Below are 27,781 nucleotides of genomic sequence, written 5' to 3'. Positions count from 1 at the left end.
CTGTATTTCCAGTGCCTAGAACAGTGCCTGGCTTAGAGCAGATACCAATAAATAACTGTTCAAATAAATAAAACACATGAAAAATTGTGTAATCTGACCTTGCCCAGAAGCCTTGGAAATGTACATTTTCTTGTGTATATCATTGTTGTGAAAAAACTAGGGTTCCATTTGTAAGGAAAACAGGTTGCAATGAATATTGTGTATGTAGCCAACAGTTTTTCACACAAAGTCTTCTAAGATATGACCCAAGCCAATATTTTTTCGTCTCCTCTACTCGCAGTTACACAACAGGACTATTTAGATGCATCAGGCAACTAGCCCTTCTTCGAGCACAAGTGATTTTATTTTTCTGAACTTTTGCTCAAGTTCTTTTCTTTCCTGAAATTCACTCTCTATATGTCGATTTAGAGAAATCTTTGAACTTGCATGACATTCTCTACTTCCGCTTCTTAAGTACTCATATTCAAATCTGAAGACACAGTTCAAGTTCACTTGTCCTCTTCTGGAAAGCCTGTCCATTCTCTATTTGGGCGTTGATGAAACTCCCTTTTGCACGCTTCTATTACCGCATCCACAGTGCTATATCTGTTATTTCTGACTTCTTAACTGACAAATTAGTAAGTTCCATATATACAGGAACTTCTCTCTTATTAATTTCTTAATTTTTATTATACTAAAATTTGTTCTATATGTGCCCTCACTTTTTCCCTAAATAAGTGAATGAATGTGAATTTTGAAAGAGTAAATTTTTAAAAAAAATTTCACTTAGGGTAATTCTATCTCTAACACAGAGTTTGAATATAGATTTTTCTTTTCAGGGTGATTTAAGGCTTTAAAGTCGGAGACAATTTTTTGTTTTTTCACCTTTGTACCATGTCAAAATTTTAACTTTTCCCTTCTTGGGTCCTCTGCATGTTTTCCTTGTTCTTCCCCCTTGGTTTTCATTATCACACTCACCTCCACTTCTGCACTGCTTAAATCTTCGACTCATAGGCAAGAACTTGAAAAGAATCTGATTCGTTAGACTAAGATAGACTGGACTATGTAGAGTTTTAAAAAGAACCCTGAGTTAATTGGGGATGAAACTCATTGTCCCAATACCATTCAACTAGTACAGTGCCTGGTACGTAGTAATAGCTAGTAATTATTTGCTGCATGAATGACACAATGAATGATTAAATGAAATTAATATAAAACAAGAAACACAGCTAAGTACCTCGGGAAATACAGGATATGGTAACAGTGGCATTTCAAGACAACAGTCATTGAATGGTGTTAGGGCAAATGAGGAAGAATGTTAAAAAGAAATATTGAAGCCAATCTCATAATTTATTTCAAATTTCATTTAACCCATACATGGATTTTAAAATTAAGGTAAACAACAAAATCTTGAAATTAGGAGGAAAGAAATAGGTGGATTTATATTGTTTTGATACTTTCTAGAAGAGGAGAAAGAATAAACAAAAAATTAAGTATTTTTATTAGACGGTGGTAAGTACTGCAAAGAAAAATGAAAGAAGGAAAGGAAATTGGAATTACTGGATTATCCTTGGAAGAATAGTAAAAAAAAAGTTTAACAATGGCTATCTATCTATATGGTATGGGTGGGTTCTCTTTTATACCTTTATACATTACCAATTTTTATAATGCATTATTCATAAAAGAAATTGTTTCATTTCCTTTTTTATAAGGAAAAATACAGATATAGAATATAAAAGCAAATAAAATTTTAAAATTTCAGGGTCACAATTTTCTTGGATTGATGTTATCCTAAAACAAGATAATTTTCTGAGAATGGGAAGAGTTTCACTGACCTGAAGAAAGTTAAGGATAGAAATCAAGGCAACAGATTAGTATGAAAGAGTGGCAGAAGAAGCAGATCTTCCCAAACCATCGATTTTGTCATGTTATTTTCTAACTGAAATTACTAGCTTCAGTATTTTTAGTTTCTATTCATTACAATAGTTCCACACTATGATGGTGCTAAGTAGCAGCTTTTAATCTTACAAATATTTCAGCTTCATTTTGCTATCTCTTACTTGAACCTAGAAACAAGCACCACCTTTGAAGCTGAACATCCAATGTAGTGATTTGCTTATAAATGTTTAGTAACTGGTTCTGTGTCGGTGCTTACTGGAAGAGGGAGAGCCCTAATTTGTACCACTTACCTATTTCTACAGTGTAAATACTCTCATCATAGTTGATTTCCCAAAGGTGGGAAGAGATAGGCTCCCAGCAACCTGTTCAAACCAGTTCTAACGAACATTAAGCCAAGTCTTCCGTCATCCATCCACTTCACACGTTTAACTTCCTCTTCTGCTATTCCACGTAGGAACTCTCTGCTGAAGCTAAATCAGAACATCTATAACATGCTGACCTTGTTCCCTGTGTCCATGCTGCTCCCCTCACTGGGATCACAGGACAACCAGCTCTCTATCTAGATACTCCCCACAGTTCCATATGTTACCGATAGTTCTACGCTGTATTCAGATTCACATGATAAAGTTTTCTTTACTCCCCTATTTCTCAGTGACGTTTCCTTCTTCAGAACTCCTCCAATTCATATTTCTTAAGCACTTTTGAGTTAGGCACTAAGATCAGAGTCCACATATAGCACACCAAACATCTACAGACCATGCCCTTATAAAGCATACTTTTGAGACATTAACCAAGTCCTCACAGCAATGAATATGAGAAACTGACACATTGAGTGCTAAGAGAACACTACATACAGATGATTTGATTTCTTCAGAGGGATCTTATGTTCTGCCACTGTGTGATATGTATCTTATTTCTGAAAGTGTATTGTGTTCCTCACGTTCAAGGTATATGTCTATTACATCTGGCCAGAGCAGTAATTTGGGTTGAAGCAGAGAAGACAGGGTAGAACTGCCCATGGAGCTGACAGCCAGGAAGCAGTTAATCGAGATTGAAGAACACTGACAGCAGCTCACCTAAGATCAGATTAAGAAGGCTCTCCACCTCTCGTATAACCAGCTTTCCAAATTCAAAAGTCTAAGGTAGGGCTTCCCTAGTGGCGCAGTGGTTAAGAATCCACCTGCCAATGCAGGAGACATGGGTTCGCCCTGATCTGGGAAGATTCCACATGCCGCGGAGCAACTAAACCCGTGTGCCACAACTACTGAGCCTGCATGCCATAACTACTGAAGCCCACGCACCTAGAGCTGGTGCTGTGCAACAAGAGGAGCCACCACAATGAGAAGCCCGAGCACCACAATGAAGAGTAGCCTGCGCTCGCCGCAACTAGAGAAAAGCCCATGCGCAGCAACGAAGACCCAATGCAGCCAAAAAGTAATTAATTAATTAATTTTTTTTAAAAAAGTCTAAAGTGATGACTTTCACTTTCTTTTCACAAAATCAGCATCCTCGAAAAACTGGATATTAACAAACTTACATCATTCCATTAATGATAATAAATCTAAGGGATTAGGGGCAATAGTAGGGTTTTAAACAATCAATAGGTGACTTCATATTTGTAGGCATCCTTCTCACAAAGATCTATTGATTGGCTAAGGCAAGCCTTCCAACCTCCCCAACACTCACAGTCTCACTTTTAATATCTTGTATGGCTTTGTTTAGAAGAACATAAAGGTTGAAGTATTTGGAAAAAAACACAAATGGATCTAATTATACATTATAGGTAGAAAAGTCCTGATAGCTTACAAAAGAGAGAAAAAGAAATCAGTTTGAAACTATTAAGCTTCCCTTCTTCCTCCATTTGCACAGAAACACATGATATTAAAGTTTAGCTGATAGGTAATATTTTCCACCTATGTTGGATAGAAATATGAATATTATAGATGAAATAACAGCACAAATAACTAAGACTTATTCTTAAAGACCAATCATATTAGATTAAACATAATCTAAGAATTATGTTCTTTATGGATGTCCTTTTAAATGGATGTTAGGAGAATGTGAGATGTTAAGGAACATAAACAGCTCAATATAAGACATTCAGGTAATTCTGACAAACTCACCACTTTACCCTTGATCACTTCAAAACAACTACTTTGAGAACCACTGGTATACAGCCATAAATGTTCAAACCAAGCCTTGGACACATTTGCCAGTATCATTCTTCTTCCATGTTAGTATCAGAAAAACTGTTCAAACTACCACAACTATAAAAAATAACTGTATCCAGCACTAAATTAGCTTTATTTTATAATTTCTCTTCCCTGAAAGAAAAGTTATCTCCACTACAAAAAAAATGTACTTCCAGTATAAAGTATATAAAATTTTAATATCTTTGTAATGAAACAAATCCTTCTAGCTTCTTTAATTTCCTTAATCTCAAAGAACTAAATTAAACCTGAAGACCATCATTATTTTAATACCAAACCAAACTTTTATTTGTAAAAACAAATGCTTAACATAAGTAGCACTCTCAGATGACCATACTCTTTTGACACATGATAAATCTTTTAGAGTGCCCCCTTTCTTTGCTTTTATTTGTACACAGAACAAATTATTAGATTCCTGATACCAACATTTCAGCAGCAACCGTATTTTCCTTAATGACCTAATGCTTGGCTATGAAAACTTTAAACTTCTGACTTCTTTCAACATTTTCAGTGATAAACTAAAGTTAGAATAAGAAGTCCAAGTGGGCTTAACACAAAGTCTCTTGTCCCCTTGAGGAAATATCAAAAACTGTACATCCAACACAGCATAAATTCTGCTATCAAGTCTGAGATGGTTTGACTTTCAAGAGTTTATCTTATTTACTTATTTTTCTTTCAGTTTATACCAGTGGTTCTCAAATTTTAGCATACACCAAAATTATGTGTAGAGCTTATTAAGACACAGATGGCTGGGCCTCAACCCGAGTTTCTGATTGGGTACACCTTGATGTGGGACCCAGGCACTGGCTTTCTAATAAGTTTCCAGGTGATGGTGCTTCAGGTCAAGGACCACAGTTTGAAAGCCACGGACTTAGATAATCACAGAATTCTACTTTAGGGTAACCTTTGCCTTCAGCTAGCTGCAGTTGATCAAATGATTCTTAGGAAAAGTTCACAGCAATAATCAAAATTCCAATTTGAGAAGAAACTTTCATCCATTTTTCAGTCTTCTTTCAACAGTACTGCTGGGAGGATATTAAAAATATTCAGCCCAGTCATGAACACAAACACATCAAGGAACTTAATACTTGAATAAACGAGGAATCAGTGTGTGCACAATATATTGGTTAAAGGTTAACAGCCAGAGGACAGCTATTACCACCTTTCTGCAATAAAGAAATACAAGTACTAATAGCTTAAGGGATCTACCCAAGTCATTTAAAAAATTTCAAGTGGTGTTTAGAAGAGGACCTGATCAGCATTCCTAACTGCTTATTTGTTATAATCACAGGGTAATGCTGCCTGCTCTTGGATGACAACAAAATCTTCCTATTTCTTCATGTTGATACTTAAAAGACACTGTTTTAGAAAAATTGTATTTTTAAATTACAATGTAAAAGAGAAATTAATTAACAGAAAATAAAAATATTTATAAATGTTGGTCATGCACATTATAAACAGATAATAAATGAAATTGTTGAGATAAAGCACTTGCTTGCGTGGGACCTACAAATACACGAGGACTTAAAATAAACAAAAGAATGAGAACAAATTCATCTTTACAGGGTGTTAGCTAAGGAACTGCCCAAGACTACAAAGGCCTCACACCTCACTCCCAACCATGTCTCCAAGGAGCTTTTATGAAAGTCAGACCACCTCTCTGGACATAAGAATCCTCGTCTGTAAAAAGAAGAGTATTGGACTAGATGAGCGCTAAATTCATTCAAGCTCTAAAGTTTATAGTTCACATAGCAGTTTAGCAAAAACTTATTTGTTTTGCTTTTTATTTTTCTCTTTTAATTGAAGATTGCAATTAGTCTCAGATGCAAAGCAAATTTTTAAAAATGTTTTACTCTGACCACATACCTTAAAAACAGAGATTCACTGCTGCAGTGAAATGACTGGTCCCAAATTGAATCTTGCATAAAACCAACAAACACGTACATCTGTTAAAGTTATTGCAAACTATATGAATGATAAAGAATAAATGTATAATAATTTTTAAAACCCTGCATGAGTTGTTTATTGCTGTTTGTTAACATTAATGGGCAAGTTTATTTTTTTGCCTAGTAAACCATCAAATGCTATTTTAAAATATGGCCTTGCTTTTCCTCTCTCTCTGTCTCTCTCCCACACACATGTGCTCTTTGTTTTCCTCCATTACATCAACTTCAAAATAATTATGCAAAAATAGTTAAACCGAAATTACAGTCAAGGTCTGATTGCAACTCCAGAAAAAAAACTCCAATTGCTAAATTTAGACATCTGGGTGAACTTCAATAAAAGATGCTCACCAGGAGTCAAATAGCTCAAGTGTTTATTAAGGATGTAATATCACCATTATATAAATATAGAGCATTGTCTCAAAACAATAATTCCAAATATGTTTCATGAAAACCATTAAATTGTCCCATCATCTAAATAGACACGTGAACATTTCATTTAACTTTTACTTTCAAAGTAGCTTATCTATTTGTGCACTCTAAGGCCAGAAATAATCACTAATCTTCTCACATAAAAAGACTTTTCAAATCTAAAAATTAGTCACAGACCTTTTTATTATGAGATATTAAAATATGCAAAATAGATGACTTCAAAATAGTCACCAGCCTCCATTGTTTTGTACCATGTCGATGCCTGTTGGCCAACACGATTACACTACTGGAAATAATAAACCCAGCTAGAGAATTCAGCCTACCATTATTACTAGGGAAAAAATAAAACCATCTTACCCATAGTACTTCTTTTTTTAAAAAATAAATTTATTTATTTATTTATTTATTTTTGGCTGTGTTGGGTCTTCGTTGCTGCACATGGGCTTTCTCTAGTTGCGGCGAGCGGTGCTCGGGCTTCTAATTGCAGTGGCTTCTCTTGTTGTGGCGCACCAGCTCTAGGCACGCAGGCTTCAGTAGTTGTGGCATGTGGGCTCAGTAGCTGTGGCCCACAGGCTCTAGAGCGCAGGCTCAGTAGTTGTGGCGCATGGGCTTAGTGGCTCTGCGGCATGTAGGATCTTCCCGGACCAGGGCTCGAACCCATGTGCCCTGTGTTGGCAGGCGGATTCTTAACCACTGCGCCACCAGAGAAGTCCCTACCCATAGTACTTTTTTTTGCCGTACGCGGGCCTCTCAGTGTTGTGGCCTCTCCCGTTGTGGAGCACAGGCTCCAGACGCGCAGGCTCAGCGGCCATGGCTCACGGGCCTAGCCGCTCCACGGCATGTGGGATCTTTCTGGACCAGGGCACGAACCCGTGTTCCCTGCATTGGCAGGTGGACTCTCAACCACCGCGCCACCAGGGAAGCCCCCATAGTACTTTTAAATCATGTTTTTTTTTAAAAAAAAAAAAAGTAGTGAGAAAAAAAAAATACAATCATAAAAGAAATGACCTCTGGAGGGACCAGTAGAAGCAAAGGGCCAAGTCCTTAGTCTCATATTCATGTAGAATTTGTATGCCATGACTTTTAGAGGTCAACAGAAGGTCTGAACAAGCAAGGAATAAGTATGTGTGAGGTGAATTGAGTTTAAGAACTGAGAATCATCAAGATGGACACAGAAATATAAGGCAGAAGTGAAAGGGAAAGCAGAAAAGGTGATATCTTCCAAAACATTCGTGATGTCCTAGATATTAAATTTATATCACCAATTTAAGTATTAATGTAAATAAAATGATGGTAGTGGACACAAAGTGAATGATTATAATTATGATTTCATAGGAAGCTATTACTTGAAATAAGAGATATTAAAACCTCTATTTGATAAAGATATTGCTTGTTCACTTTTCGTAGCTCTTCAGTTTATTTTAAAATAATTAAATGGAATTACAAGAGCCACTTACTGATCTCCTTCAGTTTGCCTATTCACTAATGAATTTTACATAAGAATAAAACCTTTTTACCAGACAAATCTTCTATCTAAAATATATCAATTATTAGAAATTCTATTTTTTTTAAAGGTATGAGTTATTCCAAGTTTTCTGAAATGTTCTGATACTCAATCCCCACCCCCACATCCAGTGATTAGAGGCAAGATATCTACATGAAATACAGGATAGCACAACCACTTATGAAGATGACAAAATTATAATGCCCCTATCTCTATGCCCAGAAGTTTTAAAATATATGTTTGATTAAAATGCAACAGAAATTTGTTTGAAATAAACTTAATGGATTTAAATATGTCCTAATCTCTCTTGCAAATGGGGGAGAGTGGTGAATTAACATTAAAAAAAAAATGGTCTAGATTATCACAAACTGTGTTATCAAAGAAATATACCCATGAAGATATGCCAAAGATAGGCATCTATTAAACTTCTAATGGTTATCAGAATTCATAAACCAATTCAGCCAAGATTTATTAAAATCCCATATGCTAACTATTCAAGGTATTTCACAATCTTACCCCACTAGACTATGGCCTTATTTCCTGTCACCCATCATTCTAGGAAGTGGAATAGAAGGTTTCTGACAAATTAAAATCTAAAACAAGTTTGGGATTCTTGTATAAAAATAATATTCCCATAAGTGAAAAAGTAAAACCGTAAGTGTGTGTTTTGGAAATTGAGCTTTTAGAGGTAACTATACAAAGCTTATTCTAGAAGATAGCAGGTTTAGTAACTATGTCAGAGTTAAATTAACTTTAAAGTTTAAACATGTTCACATGATCCTGTTTCCTATGAAAATTTAGACACAAGTACAAAGAGTGTACAGAGAAAACCAGCTTCTGATTTCAACCAATTCTGCTTGGTGATAATAACCACAATGATGAGGGCTTAGGTTTAGCCAAAGTTATAATTCTGATTTCAAATTTGCTACTTGCCTGAACATCTCTGGAGAGGAAGAACTACGTCTGTCTAAATCATCACTCCATCTGTAGCTACAAGCACAGTGCTCAATAAATATTTTCTAAGTTAATTCACTTATTTCAATTCAATTCACACTCACGGAACATTGACTCTGTGATAGAAAATGGTGATACAAAAACAGACAAAACATGGATCTCGGCATTCTTAAAGTTGTTTTGACCTCAGTTTCCATAACTCAATAAAATAATAATGTACTGAATCATTTCTTTTTGTTTTTTTAATTTAATTTTATTTATTTTTTATACAGCAGGTTCTTATTAGTTATCTATTTTATACATATTAGTGTATATATGTCAATCCCAATTTCCCAATTCATCCCACCACCCCACCTCACCCCCACTTTCCCCCCTTGGTGTCCATACATTTGTTCTCTGCATCTGTGTCTCTGTTGCTGCCTTGCAAACCGGTTCATCTGTACCATTTTTCTAGATTCCACATATATGTGTTAATATACGATACTTGTTTTTCTCTTTCTGACTTACTTCACTCTGTATGACAGTCTAGGTCCAGCCACGTCTCTACAAATGACCCAATTTCATTCCTTTTTATGGCTGAGTAATATTCCATTGTATATATGTAGCACATCTTCTTTATCCATTCGTCTGTCGATGAGCATTTAGGTTGCTTCCATGATATTGCATCATTTCTAATGTTCTTTCCCACCCTCAAATTCTATGATTCTACTACCTGAAGTATTAATTATTTATCTTTAAAATTATGCCAAGCCACATTATTATCAATTTTAATTTATCCCTGTTAATGGTAAGGAGCAGTGGTAGTACAGGGTAGTGGTCTAAAAGCATAGAAATTGAGATCAGACAGTCTTGAGTTTAATCAGGAGAAACCACACAATAATTTGAAATGGGAAAATTTAATATAGTGAATTATTAGCTATAATGAGGGATTGGAATAAGGAGGTATTCGCTAGTAAACAGTAAAGATAACTCTAAAAATTATAGGAATAGCAGATATAAGAAGCAGTCACTACCCTTAGAACTGAGAGAGAACACCCTAAAGAATGCCCGCCCCTGCCAAGACTAAGAAATAGGCATTAAAGGAGAGGGCACAGCCATGACTGGCTGAATGGCGGAGACTTTGCTGTGGTGCCTAGCTGGCAGAACTTGCTAGAAGTATGTGCTCTAATGTGGTTGTGAAAGCTGTTCACAGGGAGGTGCCTGTCACTGCAAAACCACCCACGTGGAAGCTGCTGATCACTAGATGCTGCTGGGATGCACTGCAGAAGCTGGGACTAATGAAGCAGTTGCCCACTTCAGGGGCTGCAGAAGCCAAGCAATGAAGAAGGCATCCATGCTATCGGAGGCTGCTGATCAAGCACTCCAAAACCAGAAAACAAAGCCCTTCCTCTGCATTATTTCTCCATCCCTCTGTACTGACAAAGCTTAACATCGTGCCAGTTGTCAAAGGGCCAAGGTCCCTTTTCACAGAGCAGGCAAAAGGTGTTCATTTGGAGCCCATAGGCAATAAATAGATAAGGAGTACAGTCCACTCCTTTGTCTCTCAACTTCCACATGGTCCCTGCTGCTCACATTTTAACTCCCATACAGCAAAACACCTGTATATCACTACATAACAATGTATAGTATGCTTCTTAAAAGAGATTTTATTCCTTCCCCTAAATGAGAAACAGTCCAAAAAGTCACTGTATCCATCACTGGCTATATTAATTTCTCCTCAAATTCAGTAAGAGGCCCACTGAATATTCTGTCACCTAAAGACTAAATTATAAATTTAACTACCAATAGCATGTATGTGACACAAAGAGAAGAAGGCAAGATATGAAGAAAATTGTAGCATACAAATAAGTGCGCACACACACACACACACACACACACACACATGTATATATGGTATATCTCTGAAAAGTAGAATATGTCCAAAATGGGATAGAGTGAGATTTTTTTTTTCATCATACACTTCTGTAGTATTGCAACTTGTTACTACAAGTATGCATGATTTTGTCCTAGTCCTATGTCTGCAAATTTCTAGATTTATTACCCAGAGCACTTAACCTATCTGGAGTTCTTTTCTTATCTGCAAAATAAGGGAATTAGAATAGATGCTCTAAATTTCTTCCAACTCTAGCATATATGATTCTATTTTTACAACTTAAGGGCCCTGTCCAAGTATACTCCACATATGCTGAATAGATGTATCTTTAAGTTATATAAAAAACACAATCTTTGGACTAGAAAAATATCAGCTCAGATGCCACCATTTACTAGATACGTAACTTTGAGTGAGTTGCTTAACTTTTGGACCTAAATTTCCTCATTTGTAAAATAGAAAAAAAAAATAAGACCTCATGTGCGTTAACATACAATAGTTCAACTAATTGTAGTTATGCTCTTTAATCAAATAAAAGTTTACCTTGATTCTAAGATATATCTTCACTATGTTATGAAGAAGGAAGGAATGGAGGTAGGAAGGAAGGAAGAAGAGTCTATAATTAAATCATGGTATGCCATTATTGTAGATGCTTTCCAATAACAGAGACGTTAAAATGTGGGTGGGGGGAGATGGTGAAGTACTTTTTAAATCTGTGAAATAAGACATTACTGGTATTGTTATTCACTGAACATACACCACTGTGGTTGAAAAGGCAACTCAGCGATCATTTTTCATCTCCAATTCCAGTAATTAAAAAATATTAAATCAATATTACACAATGTGGAAAGTAAAAAGCAAGTACTATGTGCCCTTTATGAAAGGGCAGAATGCATGCATTTTATAATGGGTTGATTATTGACTGTCTACTATGTGACAGACAGGATGTTAGATGCTTGAGATAAAACAGTGAGGTAAAAGAGAATCCCTGTTCATATTGGAACAGACAGCCTAGAAGGGAAGAAAAGCACTGATAGAATTTAGTGAAGATAAAGAGTAAAGGAAGTATTTGATAAAACAAAATGGAGAAAAATACTATGTTATTTTTTTCTTAAAATAGAATATTAAACCCTAAAAAATGTGAACACTTTTCAGTACCCATTCTGGAAATTTTTATATGTATAAAATGAAAACATAGTATCTTAGGTTGAATGAATATGAAGCAAATGATTCAGTGACCGGGGCAAGGTGACACGAGGATTAGAATAAGAGGCATTATAAGAAAAGAAGTAGAAAGTTAAAATATCCATTTCCCAAGCCTTATTGTCTTCAAGAATCTAGGGTTTTGATTCCTGATGTACACAAACAAAAATGTTGGAAAGAAAATAGACTTGCTTGTCCAAAAACAAAAGGGGGTGGAAGGTGAAGCCATAGAACATGTTTCCAATCTGGAAACAAAAATGACATGCTTTAATGTTTTACTGTCATCTCAGTCAGGAACAAGCAGGCATTCTCTAACTAGCTGACAGTGCTTATGGTAATACTGGACTAGCAACAGAGTGAGAAGGTATTTAGTAATCTTTTATTTACTTAAATGCATACCTGAATATATTTGTTTTTTCTTCTACCTGTATGACTCGTTTTGTTTTATTTTAAAGCTATCATAGGATAGATAGGCATTTTACTTAGTGTTTTTCATAACAAAGCAAGTCATTGAAAAATTTAAATGACAAATATATATATATATTTTTGAGGTTTCTGGGGATTTGTTTTCTGTAGTTTTCTAGTATTTCTTTCAGTTCACACTTTAGGGAAACAGTTTATGTGCCAGAGAAGTAGATATCTATCCCTTTAGAAAGTTCTACAGTTTAACCCATCACTATGGCTGCAAGATGTATTTCTATCAAACCAGACTGACTTCATTCTCTTTACCACAGTGTATTCTGTTTGTAATCTTTGTTTGTATTCTGTTTGCACCACAGAGAAAGGAAAGTTGAAATGACAAATACATTAAAGAGACTTCCATAGGTAATTTTGTGAACTCTTTTCCCTCCAGAGAACTTCACAAGAATAGGGATGTCAGCATAAAATTGTATAAACGTCTACAGGAAGGAATTCTTCATTACAAGTAATCCATTTGGTATTTCTACATTTGGCAAATGCCCTTACTTGTGTTCCATGGACATTAGAAACAGAATATGCAATATACTCTGTCTACTGGTCTCATTTAGATTAACTTCTTAAGGAAGCACTCTGTTAGGTATGAAGTTCTGGATTTCACTGGTGACTTTGTACCAACATATATCATTTAGCAATAATTTTCCCATAGCTTATTTTGAAAGAAAAAAAAGAGTCAGGTTTTATATGGTATACGATAGAATTAAATAAATACAAACCTCCAGTAATTTTACATCAGAGGATAATTTCACTACCCTGTTAGTTTTCTTCTGTTTTTCTTTCTGTGTATCTCTATGCCTGATAAATCCTTATTTCCTAATCTTTCCACATTCTTGTTTTCCTTCTATCTTCAATGTTTAATACATGCTAAACACTTACAATTTGTTCTTAGGTAGAAAGGAAAATATGGGGATAGAATGCCTTATGTGCTTATGTGTATAACTAATAAAACACTAGTTACATAAATATTATTTAACACATATTTATAATCTTTTTTTTTTTTTTTTTTGCGGTACGTGGTCCTCTCACTGCTGTGGCCTCTCCCATTGTGGAGCACAGGCTCCGGACGCGCAGGTTCAGCGGCCATGGCTCACGGGCCCAGCCACTCCGCGGCACGTGGGATCTTCCCAGACCGGGGCACGAACCCTTGTCCCCCGCATCGGCAGGCCGACTCTCAACCACTGCGCCACCAGGGAAGCCCTAACACATATTTATAATCTTAAAATAAATTATATTAGAAAGGAAATAAAATTTCTAAGAGAAAAAAGAGGTATTTTTGAACATAGATATGGTGGTAGAGTAGCTTCAGGAGCACAGATTCAGTAAATGTACTCAGCCAAGTTACAGAGTACAGAACTAGACTTTGGAATGTAAGCAACACAATTTATAACCTTTTGATTATATTGGTCTTGCCCATGGAAAGTGAGTTAAAGGTGAAGTATATAAGATAAAATAATATCAGCACATTTTTAATACTGAGTACAGTAAGAGAGGGAAAGCAGAAAAATATACAATCCTAGAATAAACCAGTTCTAGTAAGTGCCAATCTATGAAGAGCAGATATATGAAAAAGCCCAGGGAGAGTTAATAAAATTCAGAATTTCCATTCCACTATAGGCTTTATTATCCAAACTGTCCATGGAAGGATTGTTTAGCACCTGATTTTTGCTTCTGAAAGAAATGTACCTAGAATCTTCTGGTTAAGCATTGTGAATGTAATACATGCATTTATTTCTATTCCATCTAAAACACTCAAAATGCAGGGAGACAGCAGCACCTGCCTCCTTAGAGCAGTAGGCAGGGCGTCAGTCTCACAAAATAGGATAGACTCACAACGCCAAAGAAAAATAGAACAACATAGAGATGTTAACTAAATTTTAGAAACCAGAAGCCAAAAAGGCAGTTATTACTGATTTAGGATACCTGAACAGAAGATGCTTCCATGTGAGGAGAAGGAGGGATTAACAACAAGACTCTAGCAGTTTCACACTGCAGGAGCCTGAGGAACTGGAGGTCTCAGTTACTTCAGTGAAGACTCAAGGCAGAGCAGAAAGCTGGATAAGTAGCTGAGTCTTTAATAAGAGCTGCTATATCCTCTTCTCTCATCCCTAACAGTCCAGTAATTATCTCTCTCCTACCTGTGCTAAAGATGAAGGGTTTATCCTCTGGAAAGTTGAATAATAGAGCATCTCATCTAAGAATATAAGGCACAGGTGAGGGGAAGAGGTAATTAAGGTACTAAAAATGAAATTTAAGTGATAACTCGATTACTAAACATTGAGTTCACCAGCCTCTTCTCCCTCCTGCTGCCTAGACTACTAACACCCAGGTTTAAATCTCCAGGCAGGAAATGAAAGGAAAATAACAGATCAAAAGAAAAAAATCCCAACAATCTGACAATAGGGGATCCCCTGAAACATAATGAAAAAACTGAGTCCTCCCATGGGTAAAACTCACCAATAAAGCAGCCTCACCTGAGAAAACAGAGCTCCTTACTCTTAATATAAATGGGAGGTCAAGGACCAGCAACCAATTATGGAAAGTCCCTAATACAAATAAAGATGAAAACATACAGGAAAAAAAGCAACCAAGGCAATTTAAGAAGCAAAATTTAATATTTTTAAATATCTTATTGTCCTTAAAGACATAAGTGAACTATTATACCTATGAATCCAAATCAGAATGCTACCAAAAAAAGACTATTTCAGACCAATGGCAATTTTTGCAGATCTTGAACAAAAAATCTTAAAATCTGTATGGAAACACACACACAAAAAAAACCCCAAATAGCCAAACAACCTTGAGAAAGAAGAATGGAGCTGGAGGAATTAGACTTCCTGACTTCAGACTACACTATAAAGCTACAGTAATCAAAACAGTATGGTACTGGCACAAAGACAGACCTATAGATCAATGGAACAGTAATAGAAAGCCCAGAAATAAACCTACACTCCTATGGTCAGTTAATCTACAACAAAGGAGGCAAGAATATACAATGGAGAAAAGACAGTCTCTTCAATAAGTGGTGCTGGGAAAACTGGACAGCTACATGTAAAAGAATGAAATTAGAACATTTTCTAACACCATACCCAAAAATAAACTCAAAATGGATTAAAGACCTAAATGTAAGACCAGATACTATAAAACTCCAAGAGGAAAACATAGACAGAACACTCTTTGACATAAATTGAAGCAATTCTTTTGGATATGTCTCCTAAAGCAAAGGAAATACAAGCAAAAATAAACAAATGGGACCTTATTAAACTTAAAAGCTTTTGCACAGCAAAGTAAACCATCAACAAAATGAAAAAAACCTACTGAATGGGAGAATATATTTGCAAATGATACAACCAATAAGGGATTAATATCCAACATATATAAACAGCTCATACAACTCAACATCAAAAAAAATCAGATTAAAAATGGGCAGAAGAACTAAAAAGACATTTTTCCAAAGAGGACATGTAGATGGCCAATAGGCACGTGAAAAGATGCTCAACATCGTTAACCATCAGGGAAATGCAAATCAAAACCACAATGAGATATCACCTCCCACCTATCAGAATGGCTGTCATCAAAAGGAACACAAATAACAAATGTTGACAAGGATGTGGAGAAAAGAGAACCCTCATACAGTGTTGGTGGGGATATAAATTGGTGCAGCCACTGTGGAAAACAGTATGGAGGTTTCACAAAAAACTAAAAATAGAACTACCATGTGACCCAGGAATTTCACTCCTGGGTATTTATCAAAAAACAAACAAAAACACTAATTCAAAAAGATACATACACCCCAATGTTGATAGCAGCATTAGTTACAATTGTCAATGTATGAAAACAACACACACACACTAGAATACTATTGAGCCATAAAAAAGAATGAAAATTTGCCATTTGCAACAACACAGATGGACTTGGAGGGTGTTATGCTAAGTGAAATAAGTCAGACAGAGAAAGACAAATACTGTATCACTTATATGTGGAACCTAAAAACTACAATAAACTAGTGAATTTAACAAAAAAGCAGACTCATAGATTTAGAGAACAAACTAGTGGTTACCAGTGGGGAGAGGGAAGGGGGGAGGAGCAAGATAGCAGTAGTGGAGTAAGAGATACAAACTATTACGTATAAAATAAGCTACAAGGATATACTGTATGACATGGGGAATATAGCCAATATTTTATAATAACTATAATGGAGCATAATCTTTAAAAATTGTGAATCACTATATTGTACACCTGTAATATATAATATTGTATAGCAACTATACTTCAATAAAAAATAATAAAATTAAAATATATGAATATAATAGCAAAAAAGTAAAAATAAGAGAAAGATTGGAAAATAAAGTTGAGAATATCTCCCAGAAAATTAAAAAAGCAAATACAAATAGGGCAGAAAATATAAGAAACAAAGAAACAAGATTGATTCAGGAAGCCCAACATTTATATAATAGAAATTCCAAATAAGGCAGAGAAAATGGGAGGGAAAAAATTATCAAAGAAATAAAACAAGAAAAATTCCCCAAATTCAACTGATAGACATGGATCTCCACAGTGAAAAAAGTGTACAGTATACAACAGAAATATATAAACAAAACAAAACAAAATAAACTCACATCAAAATCCATCAATCCATCACTGCAAATGTCACCTGAAGAATGAAGGAGGATCCTGAAAATTTACAGAGAGAAAGAGATTAAATTAACATGCTAAGGACCATGTAAAATAGTACCATCAGCCTTCTCAACAGCAATGATGAAACCATAAAACAAGGTAAACATGCTTTTAAAATTATGAAGCATGATTTGCTACATAAAACTTTAAGTCCAAACTATATCGACTGTGAGAATAGAAAAACATTTTCCAATATACATGCTCTCAAACAATTACTCCCTCCACATAATCACCTGAAACTGCTGGAGAATGTTCTCCAGCAAAACAAGGGAGTAAATAAGAAAGGAAGGTGCAATATGTCTTTGAGCTCTCTATCAATCAGAGTTCCTAGTTTCAAACAACTAGAGAGAATTCTAGGTGATTATGTAGATGCAGAGCATATCTGGAAGATATGGGTCATTTGTAGAATCATTGGAAGGGCTAGAAAAACAAGCCATGCCACTGCACTGTCCCCAAAGAAATGTGACTTTTTACATCTCTCAAGGAGTGGTGGGGATGGGGGTGGGGCAGGGGCCGGTAGGAACCATCATGGGTCGCCACAAGCACTGAAAGGTTCAGCGCAAGAAACCCAAGATCCAGGACATCTACTGAAGGCTGTTGGTCAAACTGTACAGATTTCCGGCCAGAGCACCAACACCACCTTCAACCAAGTTGTGCTGAAGAGATCGTTCAAGAGTCATACCAACTGGCCCGCCCACTGTCCCTTTCCCTGATGATCCGTAAAATGAAGCATCCTGGCCTGGAAGACAAAACAGCTGTGGTTGTAGGGACTAGAGCCGACGACAACGTGCACGTCTAGGAAGTGCCCAAACTGAAGGTATGCGATGCACATGAGCATCCGCATGTAGAACCGCGTCCTCAAGGCCGCGGGGCAAGATCGTCACTTTCAACCAGCAGATCCTGGACTCCCCCAAGGGCTGTAACACCGTCCTGCTCTCCGGTCCTCGCAAAGGCGGAGAGGTGTATGGGCATTTCCACCCGGGGAACAGCACAGCCACACTAAACCCTTCGTGGGACCAGAGAGGTTCGAGCATGCCAACAGCCAACGGGCCAGACACAGCTACAAAAACTAACCCAAGATCCTACCTTGTTATTAAAGATTTTGGATGTAAGTAATTAAGAAAGTAAAATGAAACGAAGTGAAATGAAATGATTTTAAAAAGGGATCATTGAGACCTTTCTATTTTATACACAAACCACTGGGCATCATGCCTGTGGACACCTCGGAGATCGCAACGTAGATACACGTGGCTCCAGCCACTTGGTGGGCAGTGAGGTGAGAAAAACAATGGTTTGGGTGAATCACGTGATTACAGAGCTAGGGTTCCAGATGGTCATGATTGGCCTCCATAACAGCTCTAAGGAAGTAGTGAGAACAGGGATGGGAGAGGGCAGTTAACTACCAGAGGCCCCTCCAAGTATTGGCTGAGGGCCTTAAGCTGCCTCTGCCTATATGAAGAACTTCACCTTACAAACAGTGTTACTACTGTGACCACCAGAGGAGAGCACTCCCTGTCCCTTCCTTTATCCATCATGAGCCAAGTTAAAGTCAGCCGTGGACATATTTGACTGAGACATCCTAGCTCACATGTTTGTGCCCTGGATGAAACAGTATCAGGGAAAATGAGAATCTAGCATTTTCAGCTACTATACCATAAGTCACTCTTTACTTCCCTACAGTGTCCATAAGAGTGAGGATTTTCCCAATCACAAAAAGGTTTCAGATGCTGGGTATACAAAAAAAACAACAAATGTTTGGTTTTGTTTTTGTATTTTTTTTCTTTTTTTATATACTATCCATGAAATAGTGGCTCCAGCACTAGCAAGAGGTGAAGGGCATTTCCTAAAGGACAACATGGAGTGTGAGGATGGTGGTTATTCATTGAGCCAGAGAAGAACCAGACAGACAGAAGCTGAACACTTAAGAATTAAAGTTCTGGGAGGGATTTCCTAAAATTAAATTAAAAGTATTCCAAGGCTTCCCTGGTGGCGCAGTGGTTGAGAGTCCACCTGCCGATGCAGGGGACACTGGTTCGTGCCCTGGTCTGGGAAGATCCCACATGCCATGGAGCGACTAGGCCCGTGAGCCATGGCCGCTGAGCCTGCGCGTCCGGAGCCTGTGCTCCGCAACGGGAGAAGCCACAACGGTGAGAGGCCTGCGTACCGCAAAAAAAAAAAAAAAAAGTATTCCAAGAAATTGACAACTTTGACTTAGTGGAAAAATGGGACTGAGAAGTGTTAAAGAGCATGGAAAATTTAGCCAGAGATTATAAGAAAACTAAATAACAGCAATAATAATAAAGGGCAATTAACTCCACAAATGAAAACAAGTTGTGCAAGAAAAGAATTTTAATAATAGAGCTCAATTTTGCTCTGAATTAAACAATATACACAAAGCCATAATAACTAAAATCTCTGAACCAAGATTCAATTTAAATGCTAAAAACTGGGTTTGTTAGATGGGAAGAGGAGATATACATATCCGTGAGAGGAACATCAGGGTGTGAGAGGAGTTTAACAGAGCTAAATCTTCAGTTTCCATAGTAGAACTCAATACACAATACCCAAAATTTAGGAAGATATTCAAAATGAGTTATTTTGGAACCTAGCTAGATACCAAAGAAAATGACTAAAAACCTTAAAGGTGGCATCCACTGGGGAATGGAGAACTGTTGTTGGAAGGGATGGACAGGAGACTGCAGTTTACATCTTATTACATTTTGATTTTTAAACCATTTCCAAGAATTACTTTGAGATAAAGGCACACTTAATCTGTAAATTTAAAATCTGTAACTAGGAAGAATTAAGTACTTACTTGATGGTGGCATTAAAGTTGCATTATTTGAAAAAGTGTATGTCAAAATATAGCAAAAACTATAAAAATTTTTATATGTTATGACTCAGAAATTCCAATCATGACAATTTATCATGAAGAAAAATTCAATAAAGCAAAATGCTATTTATTGTAGCATTATAGATTTGTGTATCCAAAAAAATTAAAACTGTAATGGATTGATGACAAGCAAGTATGTTAAAATCCACAAGTTCAAAACTATATTTAAAAATATATTAATCGCTTTAGATGATGACAGATAACTAATTCATTATTTAGAAAGTAGTAAATAAAGGGAAACAACCAAGCATTTAACATGTCTCTCCCACATAAAACAAATGCACAAGTTAACAAAATACTTGACTGATAACCTCAAAAGAGAGACGACCAGATATTATGTGACTGCTGATGAAAGATACACCACCACATATAAGGTGTTTTGCCAGAAGTAACAAGCCTGAATCAGATCAAGCCATACAAATAATCTGTTTTTTAACAGTTAAACTGCAGGAATAAAAATTAGTAGGAAGGGCAACCTATAGGTTAAAAGGTACTAAGGAGATACATCAAAATAAATACAGCGTTTTGACCTTATTTGTATACTGATCTAAACAAACCCATTGTAAACAAGCTATTATATAACTGGGAAAATTTGCACATGGACTTGATATCTGATAATATTAATGGGTTATTTCTAATTTTTTTAGATATGATAATATTGTAGCTATGTTTAAAAGGGAATCCTTACCTTTTAGCAATATATACTGATATATTTACAGCATATTCTTGGAATATATTTATAATATTCTTGGAATATTTTCTATGTAAAAATAATTGAAATGAAATATAGGATTTGTCTTTCATTTATAATATTAAAAATTAATTGTACAATCCAAGGAGAATTTCAGATATTTTACCAAATATCATCCAATTAACAGTTCAGACTAAGTGAAATTTTCTCTCTCTCATTCTTTCCTCTCTTATTCACTTTTCTCTCTCTCTTTTTTATACTTATTCTCTATGTTCATATTTTATGTTCTACTCTTTTTTCATATTATTTACCTTATTGCTCCCCCTTTCTTTCTCAAATAAATTTACTAATAAAGGACCTTTATTGTGGAAGTGCATTATGGATGTCCAAGGTGAGTATCAAACTTCAGAAAATTGGACCTGTTAACAAATTTCAACTGTAACAGTAAGTCTGCAGTATAGTTTTTTCCATAGTTATCTACCGGTATATGTATAAAGACTTAATCACAACAGTAACACCAGAGTTCTCATATGGTCCAACTGTTAAATAACTGAGCATAATAAATTTAGCTGTTTTCACATGAACCACTGATGCGCGAAAATAATTTCCTGCTAATCAGTAATAATGACTATATACCCAGTGAGTCACCGTTACACTTTAAGAAGAAGACTGTGCTAATGCGTGAATAATTATTGACCTGATTAAGTGTCCAATCTTGCTCTTCGAAAAAAAAAAAGTGCACATCATTTAACAATTCAGCTGTATATTGTCTGTGAGATAAAAGCAAGAGGTAATTTGGATAACTAATGCACCAGCTAAATTCTGTTAGGCAGTTCCTAAAGTAGATGATTTTCATCTCCCTTAAACATTCAGGAACCTACATTTTTCTCTGCTTTGTGTCCTTAATGTGCTGCCAACTATTTTCTAAATTTTTTTCCCTAGAGGCAAGGGGAAAAAAGAATTAGAGAAAATGAAGTAAATGATAGGGTTTTATCTGTCTCTCAGCTAAGAGGGCTTGGAGTTCAGAGAAAAAGCTATTACTAGTTAGTGCCACAGAACATTCCTCTGCAAGGCCACTTTTCAATGCTATTAGAAAGGTAAGCCTTTTTGAGAAAAGAGGAATGCACAGGATTCTAGATATTTAGCAAAGACCAAGTTGGAGTGTGATAAAGGGCTAGGAGCTATTAGCTGTCGTGTTATAGTTGTCTCTGATCAAATTGTTACTTCTGTTTGTTTCCCTAAGATTATCTCCCATTAAGTACAAAGGGAGAGCAGTTTTGCTCTCCAGAAATGTCTTGACATTGTAAATCAGATCAGAGGTATAAAGAGGGAAAGAGGATTGCAATCTGTAAAGGGTACAATGCTTCTTCATTTGTGAATGAGTGTGTGAGATGTGAATGCTATGTTATTAACCGCTGAATAAATATACTGTGTTAGAAGAACTGTGAAAAATTACAATTAGAAATAGTTTGGATTCTGCAGCAAATCTGTTGGGGAAGCATCATAACAAGTTTCACTAGTGTACACAACTATTTAAATTTTTCAGTTCTACTGGGAGGAGAGAAATTCATCTAGCAAAGCAATGTCCTTTCCTTCAAAGGAGCCATTTGTTTATTACCCATTATGAAACTGTCTGTTTATCACCCAAACTACACTGGAGCTAAATAACATAGGAAGCATTCCCACAACTAACATTTAACCAAGACAACTTTAATGATCCTGACGAGCAATACAGGGACCTTCCAAGAATAACTGAAAAATAACTGCAACTCTGAGAAGGGCAGAATATTTTCACTGAATGCCACATTTGGACATAATCAAAGATGGAAAATAATAGAAAAGCTAAAGCTATCTTTTGGGGAGGGAATGTTGTTTGTGTAGCAGTTATGCCCACTTCAAACCATTCACTTTCATTTTAAGGGGAAGTGTGAAGCTACCTCAGAGGCACTTTGAATCAACAGAGTAATACTGAGTTTTGGTTTCATAAGGCAAGTATTTCTAAAAGTTGTTTGCGCCTCAATATTAACTCCAGGCTTTAATGATTTAACCTTTCAACTTCTTCCTTACGGAATGGTATTCTCTCACTTCATGCCATGAGAATACTGAGTTCCCCTTTGTACTGTATTAATGAGTCACTGAGAAGATTCTGCTCACTTCAGACTGTAAATAATACTTCTATGTTATAACACCAAATAATAATTATTCTTCATTCTGATGACTCTTGGTCATTAATAAAATGAGTATATAATGATCATTATGCTCTGTTTAGAGAGGCAATCATTATATAATACACTTTAGAATAACTTCCACCCCAAATGTTTAAAATATAAAGCTGCAATGAATAAGAATAATTTGGGTTATCAAGAAAATTTACTGGCTTGAAATCATTTGTATTCCATTATATTGTATAAATTACTGCTGAATCAGCATAATAACGCTTATCATAATGTCCATTCCAATATAGGTTTTTCTATCTCTAAAGAGACTCCATATGGTATTTCCTCTTCTGAAATAGACTCATCCATATTTGACTGGTTTGAATCAGGCAAAAGGGATTCTGAATGGTGCAAACATAATGTTAGATGAAGATACTATAATGTTTCTGCTCCCAGAGGTGAAGTTTGTGTTTCTCCAGGATTGATTCAATACTGCAGAATGGGAGTTACTCATGAGCTGTGAGGATTTCACCAGTCTTCCCCTGTCTCCCCTTCTCTGAACCCCTCTCTTCAAGGTTGCATGTCAAGAGAACGGAAGTACGTATCCTGCTCTCCTGCCCAGTTGAGTCTCTGGATTCAGACAGTTCATAAAATGCATATTTTTTAATCTCATCTCTGAAATAAAACTATATCTCCCTTAATGGCATTGCATTAATGTTTTCATTGCTCCCCTTCAGCTGGAATCACTAACTTGATGAAGTTTGTCCTCATGGTGCTACACAGAAAGAGGAGGTTACTTCCTACCTCCCCTTCTAAAGAGCAGAGTAACTATGGGACTCCAGTACAGTTACACATTCTCAGGGGATAGCAACATTTAGTGCATGGCCTAGAGCAGGAAAGTAGGGAACATATGTTAATTTAAAAAAAATAAAAAACCTTCCAGTGTACTTTTATTTAGAATGGGGTATTTGCTTGTAATGATAGGTCAAGATCTTTAAAAAATTAATACCATTTGTTTCACCTACTTTGAAAAAAGTTTTATCAAATTTAAAATTAGAGAAATAGTGAAATTAAAAATATGTTTTAAAAAAACTGACCGGAAAAACTGACTTGGGTAAATGAGAAGTGGAGAAATAAAAATATCGTGCCGTAAAACCTAAGCTCAGTACAAGTCCTGTGGCAGTTTGAAACTTCCTGTCTACCAAGAGAAAGGATGGAAAATATAGTTCTCATCACCAAAATTTGGTATGCTTATCTGACGAGAGACTACATTTCCCTATACAGGAGAACTGAAAGGAACCAGTAGTTGAATAATTCATTCTCTGGATAAACACAGGGTTTTTCTGAGAATCCAGAACAGGGGCAGAGAGAAGCACAGGAGTGTGGGTTTCTCAGATATACTAAGACAGACATCTTACGGTCTTTGCTGTAATCCAAATGACCACATTTCTTTAATATGAGCTATTGCCAAATATCTCTTTAGCTTCTGCTGTTGTCTCCTGGGCTGTGTGTATATATTTCTCCATGGAAAGCAAATTTAGCACAATTAGAGATTCAAATTAATGAGAATAATTTCACTGATCTAATATCTAAAATTTTCCCTTCTTCTATTACACACTGTTGTCCTTTGGTCATTCTTATTGACACTTTGATTTTATAAGAAGTAAAAAAATGTTAGTTTTTATAACTTTATTGAAACTCTCCTCAAAGATTTAGTGGGCAAGAAGAAACACAGGCCTAACTGAGCTTTACTATACACTGTAGATTTCTGTTTTCCATTCTCTCCATGGTCTCTTACAAGCCAATTCAATTCAGCAAATATTTATTGAGCACCAACACATGATGGGTTCAGACAGTGCTAGGAGTTACAGGGGTTGAAAAAGATATATATGGAAGAGTTTCTTCCCTAGAGAACTTTTAAATCCTTATTAGAGGAGGAACACATAAAGACTTTCTTTTTTTAAGTGGGAAACTTTTAACATTAAATGATTAAGAGCACAAGCAAAAAATACAAAAGATAAGATTAGAAGAGAATAATTCAGAGAAGACGAAGGACTTGGACCGGACCTTGAAATAAAATTGGTGAATTCAGGCCAGGGAAGTAACGTCAGCCAAGACATGGAGAAAAGAAAGACTAAATATCAGACTTTTATTGGAGATTGAGAACTGTATGCTGGGAGAACTGGAGAGCTGACAGCAGGAGATAAACATGGATAGTTAGGAGGGCAAAGAAGGAAGTACACAAGTTTTCCTAGATTAGTAAGAGTACATAATTTATATATTAAATGTCATCACGTAAATTCTTACACTGTAAACTAAGACATTGTTTTGTTTCCACATCTATGCAGAAGTTGCATAGATTTCTGAAGAAATTGCAGAGGTAAATTTTACTTTCTCTCTTCACTAACCGGCAGAGTGAGTCAGAAACACTGGCAAGCTCTGAGGGCAAGACATATTTTACTTTTGCTTGGAAACATTAGCAGCTATTAAAACAATTCTCTTCATTTCATCTGTTATACAATAGACAGGAAACGCATGGGAGAAAAACACATATACCAGGATCCATTAGTCCTTTCACAGCTGAGGAGAAATGAAATCTTGCTTTGTCAAAGTAATTGGGTTATTATATGAGACTAACTTCACTCCAGACCCCTTTTCTCTCTGTGGAGAATATGTAAGCAGTCAGCGTTTTGTATTCCCACCTCACTACAGCCCTTTTAAGAATATTTATTTTATACCTCATTAGATAAAATATATATTTTGCAGCTTAAACTTATAAGTTCATTATTCATTCAATTATTATATGAGTGCCCACTGTATGTCAGGTATTCTTATAAAGTGCAAGAAACACAATGATAAACATGGAGACTAAGGTCCCAGCCGTTGCGGAACATATACACTTCAGTAAAGGAAGACAGCAACAAGAAGGAAAAGGTGGACATGATGAGTTCACTCTGTGGTCAGTGCTATAATGGAAATAAACAGGGTCATATGACAGAGGATGATGGGGAGAGAATAAGACCTTCCCTTGAATAGGGCAGTCATGTAGATGATTCCTGAAAAGGTACCCTTGAGTTTAGCTGGAAGAATGTAAGGAAGAACTAGATAGAAAAGTCAGAGGAAGAGCATTCTAGGCAAACAGAACTGTAAATGCAAAAGTCCTAAAGTCCCTGCAAAGAACTATGTGTTTAGGGAATAGAAAGGATATGATGTATAATAGCTTGGCTGCAGGAAAAGGGAGAATGGGTGGCATGATGAGCTTGGAAGTTGGGAAGGAACCCCACTGAAGGGTTTGGTTAGAGGGGGAATTGGGGACAAAAGAGTGGATCAGGCAAGTGGTTGAGAACTATAGGGGGAAAAAGGAAAATGGTCCTTTCACAAGGTTAAAAAATCTTCTAAAATCTTCTTTTCTTGTCAGACACCATTCTCTTTAGTTTACCAGTTTCTTAAGTAGGGAATTTTATTTATTTACTTACTTACTTATTTATTTATTTTTGTGGTACGCGGGCCTCTCACTGCTGCGGCCTCTCCCGTCGCGGAGCACAGGCTCCGGACGCGCAGGCTCAGCGGCCATGGCTCACGGGCCCAGCCGCTCCACGGCATGTGGGATCCTCCCGGACCAGGGCACAAACCCGCGTCCCCTGCATCGGCAGGCGGACTCCCAACCACTGCGCCACCAGGGAAGCCCGGGAATTTTATTTTTAATTAGCTATTTTAAGCTGTAAAAAGTCAAAGACAAAGTGAATTGAAGTTTTATTTTCCCTTCGTCTTGGACTTTTTCCAAGAATGTGTATACAAAGGAAGCTAGATAGAAAACTTCCAAACTGTCAACTAAATTCAGACAAGTGTTTATTAATCACTTACTGTCTGCTTTACTATTTACAGGCACTGTAAAATTACAAAAGGTGGCAGAAGGCATGGTTCCTACCCTCAGGGAACTTATAACCTATTTGAGAAGATCTGTATAAATGCAAAAACTAGAGAGCAATGCTATCACAAATCTCTAAATCAGCAGAAGGAATTGGAGCACAAGTTGTATGTTTAATTTATTTTTTTTTAAGTTGTGGAATGATATAGGAACCACTGTGGGGTGGATTCCTCCAAAAATGTTGTGTGAAGTAGTTGAGGCAAAGCCCAGTTATAAAAGAACGGAGCTAGATTTCTAAACAAGGGATAACATTCACAAGGTTGGGGTTGGGTATTGGGTTTTTTAGGGAAGAACGGACACTGCAGCTGAGTGTTTACCTGGAGCTGAGGGAAAAGATTAAGAATAATTAGACAAGGAAAGATGATATAATAGCAGGTCTATACAACCAGACTAAGTTGGCAGAAAACTACTAGACTTTTAATCAGTCAGTATAAAAGTAGGATTTTTGGGGGGATAGCACACAACAAAAGAGCCAACACATGTAATTCTTCTCATATGAGAAATACTTTAAAGAAGTGTCCTTAAAATCCTTATAGAAACTCTCTGAGATAGATCATTAACTTCAGGTGAAAGGTTAAGAAACTGGGGCACATAGGGTTACTTAACTTGATCATCGTCACCATATAATCTCTCATAAAAACAGATTAATAAAACCCACAGGATGTCTCTTGCTGCCCAAACTTTTAACATCATCAAATATTAGATGTGCCTATTCTATGAGCAAATGTGATACAACGAAAAGGGACTAGAGATGAACACCAGGCAGAAGGGTTTGGTACCTGTGAGTTAGAAGCCTACAACTCAGTGCTAACAGTGAGATTGGGGAGGAATAAGTCTAAAAGTTCTTATAAAGGATGATTATCCAGGCTTTGGAAAATATGCATGTAATGAGTGAAAGAAGGAATAACGTCGAAATAGTTGACTTAGGAAATGGGGAGGATAATAGTGTAGTTGGCACAAATGTAGAA

At 36.3% G+C, this 27,781-nt stretch overlaps 1 pseudogene; it reads left to right on the top strand.

The window, feature by feature from the left end:
• The first annotated feature begins 17,012 nt into the window (after positions 1-17,012).
• LOC101328458 (large ribosomal subunit protein eL18 pseudogene) lies at positions 17,013-18,218 on the top strand (annotated as a pseudogene).
• The last annotated feature ends 9,563 nt before the right edge of the window (positions 18,219-27,781 follow it).

This window comes from Tursiops truncatus, chromosome 4 (genome assembly GCF_011762595.2).
Source record: "Tursiops truncatus isolate mTurTru1 chromosome 4, mTurTru1.mat.Y, whole genome shotgun sequence".
Lineage (NCBI taxonomy): Eukaryota > Metazoa > Chordata > Mammalia > Artiodactyla > Delphinidae > Tursiops > Tursiops truncatus.
The sequence above is the reverse complement of the archived record's forward strand: the minus strand, read 5'-3'. Positions and strand labels throughout refer to the sequence as shown.